This window comes from Rhinolophus ferrumequinum, chromosome 25 (genome assembly GCF_004115265.2).
Source record: "Rhinolophus ferrumequinum isolate MPI-CBG mRhiFer1 chromosome 25, mRhiFer1_v1.p, whole genome shotgun sequence".
In the NCBI taxonomy this organism is placed as follows: domain Eukaryota; kingdom Metazoa; phylum Chordata; class Mammalia; order Chiroptera; family Rhinolophidae; genus Rhinolophus; species Rhinolophus ferrumequinum.
The window spans coordinates 142,136-147,462 of record NC_046308.1 but is presented as its reverse complement, the minus strand read 5'-3'; the positions used below and the strand labels follow the sequence as shown (position 1 = coordinate 147,462).

General features: G+C 42.0%; 1 long non-coding RNA gene across 1 annotated transcript; it reads left to right on the top strand.

Annotated features, from left to right (window-relative positions):
• Positions 1-247: 247 nt before the first annotated feature.
• LOC117017330 (uncharacterized) lies at positions 248-4,455 on the top strand. The gene is made up of 3 exons (XR_004422070.1): positions 248-356; positions 3,207-3,391; positions 3,828-4,455. It is a non-coding gene; the product is annotated as an uncharacterized LOC117017330 (long non-coding RNA).
• Positions 4,456-5,327: the final 872 nt, after the last annotated feature.

The window sequence follows — 5,327 nt, the reverse complement described above, 5'->3', positions numbered from 1 at the left end:
GGGCGGGGCCAGCGGCGTCCGCGCCCTGCGATTGGCTAGCGGTGGCGCCCATCGAGCACCGCGACGAGAGCGGTCCTGGGAGCGGCCGTAGAGAGTGGGCGTGTGGAAGCTAGAGGAGCGTGCGCAGATGGGAGGCTGCGGGCCTCGACGCCATCTTTGATGCTGGCCTGGACGACTGCGTCGTCGGGCATCTAGGCTCCGCGCCATGTTAAGTCGGGGCAAAAGGGACGGAGTAATTTGGCAACTGGGCACCGAGAGCTATTCTGAAAGCCGCGTTGGAACTGCGCAGACGCAGGGGAGGCTCAGCAATTCTAACAGATTCCAAGGGGAAATGAAGAGTCATGTTAGAACTTAAGGTACATTTCTACCCCATTGCTGTAACTCCTCACAGAGTTACAATTATCGTGAGTAATTTCAGGTCAATACCGTCCACTTTTATGGTTTAATGGGGAAATATTTTTTCCGTTTCTTTCTTTCACAAGGGAAGGGAGACATTCATTTTGTTTTATCTCACAAAGAAACTATTTTAGATTACTAAGTATTTAACGATAACCCCTCCAGTTTGTATCGTAGGTATACAGTGATTTCCTCTTTGCAAGAGTAATTTCTTCTTGAAAAATGCTATTGGCTGCTGGATAATATGAGGTCATTGTTGATTTTCTTGGGTGTAGTTACAGTATCGTGGTTATGCAGGAAAATCTTGTTTTTTTAAATTAAAGTTTATTGGGGTGACAATTGTTAGTAAAGTTACATAGATTTCAGGTGTACAATTCTGTATTATATCATCTATAGAAAATGTCTTTTTTAAGAGGTAGTACTAAATGTATTTAGGGATGAAATGTCACGATTGTTACATTTCTTCAAAATGCTTTAGCAAAAGAATAACATGAGAGGCTCAGGTAAAATAGAAGCTACTGTTAACATCTGTATTCAGTGGGTATCTGTGCATTGGTTCCGTTATGCTGTGTACTGGATGTTTGTGATTTCTATAATAAGGAGGTAAAAATGTTGCCCGTGGTGAATTGCCCTGAGTAGAAAATGTAACTAATGGTAGTTTTAGGGGAAAACTTTTTTTCACTTATGAGCCCACAGGTAAATCCATTTAAGTTAACACAAAACCAACTTTAAATAAAATGTAAGGTTGTTTCAGTCCCGTATGTTACCACAACCAAGCAATTTGTACTTAATAATCTTGAACATGGCTGTTTACAAGTCTCTTTTTGAAGCTGTTTTATATTGTACTCTTTTTAAAAAATTGAGGTATGATTGACATATAACATTTTATTAGTTTCATATATACAATGTGATGATTCAATATTTGTGTATAATGAAATGATCGCAATAACTCGTTAAATCCGTCACTATACATAAAAAATTTTTTCTTGGGATGAGAATTTTTAACATCTCCCTAACCAACTGTCAATTATGCAATACAGTATTATTACCTATAGTCACTATGCTGTACATTATATCCCTATTACTTATTTATCTGATAACTGGAAATTTGTATCTTTTGACCACCTTCATCCATTTCAACCATCCCCCAACCCCTGCCTCTGGCAACCACCAATCTGTTCTCTGTATCTATGAGCTCCAGTTTTGTTTTGTTTTGTTTTAGATTCCACATACCGTGTTTCCCCGAAAATAAGACCTAGCCGGACAATCAGCTCTAATGCGTCTTTTGGAGCAAAAATTAATGTAAGTCTCGGTCTTACAAGATTGGGTATAATCTGATATATAATATGATATAATATATAATACAATACAGGGTCTTATATTATTTTTTGCTCCAAAAGACACATTAGAGCTGATTGTCTAGTTAGGTCTTACTTTTGGGGACACATGGTATAAGTGAGATCATACTGTATCAGTCTTTCTCTGTCTAACTTCCCTTAGCATAATGCCCTCAAATTCCATCCATGTTGTTATAAATGGAGAGATTTCATTCTTTTTCATGGCTGAATAATATTCCTGTGTGTGTGTGTGTGTGTGTGTGTGTGTGTGTGTGTACATCACATTTATATATTTTACTCTGAAGACTCTGCTCACAAATCATTCCAGTGATAACTCAGTGTATGTAACTGAATCTTCAATTTAGGAAACCCCAAAAGAGCACACTGCAGAAGTCAATAAAAACAAGGTCAGAGATGGACTAGTTCACCAGGGAAAGCAGCTCACTCACCAGATATAACACCGTGAGAAGAAATCAAAGGAACTGGCCATTAACCAAAGCAGAGATAATCAGTGAGTGGCATCCTTTATGTGACACTCAGTTCTTTGAAATGTAGGAAATCCAAATTTGGTCCTTGTCAGGTGAGAAAGTGCCTGTTGAGTACCGGTGACCATATGTCCCATTGTGCTGTAGGTGGTCTCGGTTTATACCTGTTTTCTCAATGTAGCAGTAGTAGTAGTTCTCTCCATGTTCAAAAGTGGATGGTAAATTGTGTGGTTCCAGCATAAATAAATCACAGTGGGCTTTTAAAGAAACTTCCATTACATATGAATTCTCACAGCCTACTGAACATGTGTCAAACTAGCCGCTCTGACTTCAGCAGGTGATGTTTACGAAGCATCTGCTGTTGCCACCACACAGGTTTCATTATCCCACCTTTTTTAGATTATGGCAGTGGCTTTCCTGGGACTGGCTATTCTCACTTTATTTTCTCCACAAGGTCCTAACAACTAGCATCCAGGTTTGAGCTTGTAACTTCTCTGTGAGATTGCTCAGCACCGAATGGCACCTGCATTCATTTGCTTCTGCCAGTGTTTCCAGGCTCATTTCTTAGCATTAATTTATCCTTGTAGCCTAAATTCTGTCATCAGTCTACTTGGAATGCCCCTAATAGTCCGTGTTCACTCACACCTCCCTGCTTTCACATACGTTATTTCTTCAAGTTTGAATGTCCGCCCTCAAAAGAGGTGATGGGAGAGATTTAATAAGGGGCAATTTCCAAAGATGTGGGCAGGGTTGAGGGGAGACAAGTGATACGTGAAGTGTCCAGCTACTGACACAGCGGGGATCTCTCAACCAAGTATGCCTGACAGGGCCAGAGAGGAGCCAGAATCACAGAGCCCACAGTGAGGAGAGGCTGCCCAGCAGAGGCTGTGGCCCTTGGGAGAGGAATGCAGCTCCCCACTAACCGAAGGGTGGCGGCCAGGAGAATAAACACCTGGTGCGCGGCTTCTCCTGACCTCTCTCCTGCTAGCGCCTTACCATGTCCACATCCAGCTTGAAGCCACAGCCATGGGCATCCGTGCACATCCGCTGACGGGGGCAGAGCAAGATGCAAAGTCACTCTGAAGGGAGCACGGAGGCTGTCGCACATCTTCCCGCACCGGGCAGTTTCTTCTTGCCCTTAAAGACACAGCTCAAACACCTTCTAGACATCTGGTAAGAATTTGAAGTCTGTCTCGTCTTCCTCCAGCTCTCCACATGTACCCTTAACCTTCATACCACAGTACAGGGACACTGCTCACCAGCCTCTGTCCCAGATTACAACACAAAACCACATCGGCAGTGACATACTTGAACAAAAGAAAGGGATTTGGAGTAATAGTGTACAATTAGAATCGAGTCCTGGCTCTCACGAAGGGTTGAGTAACGTACACTGCTTAAATACCTTCAGTGACGTGGTGGTCATGGCGATACCTAATCAACAGGCTGTTTCTGTGAGATAAAGGAAATGTTTGTGTGGAACTTACTGTCCATCTGTTCATCACAACCCATCAGTTGTGGTTAGCTTTCCTGTATTTCAGAAAAATCATGTACTGTGAGCCCTGCGTCCCCAAAGGCGGAGCCCGGAGTCAAGTACTCTGTCTCCTTGCAGTAGCAGTCATGTGACCTGGGCGCCACCATCAGAACCGTCCTCCTGATTCCTGCTCCGAAGGGAGCTTGGAGATAACCAAACGGCCTGTGCGTCCATTTCCTGATGCAGGGGACCACAGGAGTGGCAGCAATATCCTGTCAGACTTGTCACTCTGTGGTATCAGTGGCAATTTATGGTGGCAATAAATTTTTGTGCAACTCGGAGGGAGACCCAGTGATTTTTTAAAAATCTTATTTTCCACACTACCAGTTCTATAGTGTAGCTTTGGGCATTGCTCTTGGAAGTTGAATAAGCTTCAACCCTTATTATCTAATCCATTTCTTAACCTCAAGGAAAACAAACAGAGGATGAGGGAAGGAAGGCATTCCAAAGTAGACCGACGGTCTTATGATTGACAGTGAAATTGGTGAATAAATTAAAAATTAGCGACTAAATGGTCAACCAATGAAAGGTGACATCGTATGTTCATGTCATTTCACTGGGTGATGGGGACAGTTCAGGGACAGTTGGAGGGGATTTTTGTGTGTATGCAGATTAGAAATTTCCTCATGGGGCAAATGGTGCCACCAGGGCAGCAGTTAGGCTCCCCCTACTGAGTCCTGAATCAGGACCACAGCTCTGGCAGCCGAGTGTGGGGTCTGAAAAGAAAACATAAAGTTTTGCCAATAAATGTGGTCGTTATTACCAGTAAGTAAGGTACTGGCGTGGAAAGGTGAGAAAATAGTTTATGTATGTTTTTAAAAATTGTTCATTTAGAGGTACCTACAAAAATCTCCCCAATTCCTAATTTTATAGAAATATCAGCTCACGAAGGGAACTTTTTTTTTAACTTTATTTTAAATGTGTTTTTCCAGCTCCAAGTCAAATAGTTGTTTCAATCTAGTTGTGAAGGGTGCAGCTCACAGTGGCCCATGTGGGGCTCGAACCAGCAACCTAGTGAAGAGCGCTGCGCTCTAACCAACTGAGCTAACTGGCCGCCCCAAGGGAACATATTTTTGTTAAAATGTAAGCAAAAATAAAATCCTATTGCTGAGTGGGAGGCCAATGGCTCAAATGAGAATTGAAATTACAGCCACAAGGAAAGGACGATGCAGGGGGTAGGTGAGCTGTAACCTCAACGAGAGCAGTGCCCTCACCTCAGTGCTCATCAGACTGCACTGCATCTCACATTCAACCAATTCTGTTGAAACATCAGTCTGTTTAACTGGAAGGAAGTCTTGTTCTGTATCTGACATTCCGAAAATTAGAAAACAGCTGCTTGAATAAATGTTCTTTCTCTAGTCAGTGGACAATCATGGAAAAAAAAAAACAAAAAACACAGCTACAAAGATTAGGGCAATAAATATAGACCTCAAAAGTTGTAAAGGAGGTACAGTTACTGTTTTTTGTTTTTTGTTTTTAATGTGACCTATTATTACCTTCTCGACTACAGCATTTTCTCTATTGTATTTTTTTTAAAATTAGTTTCAGGTGTACAAAACAGTGTAATAGACATTTATT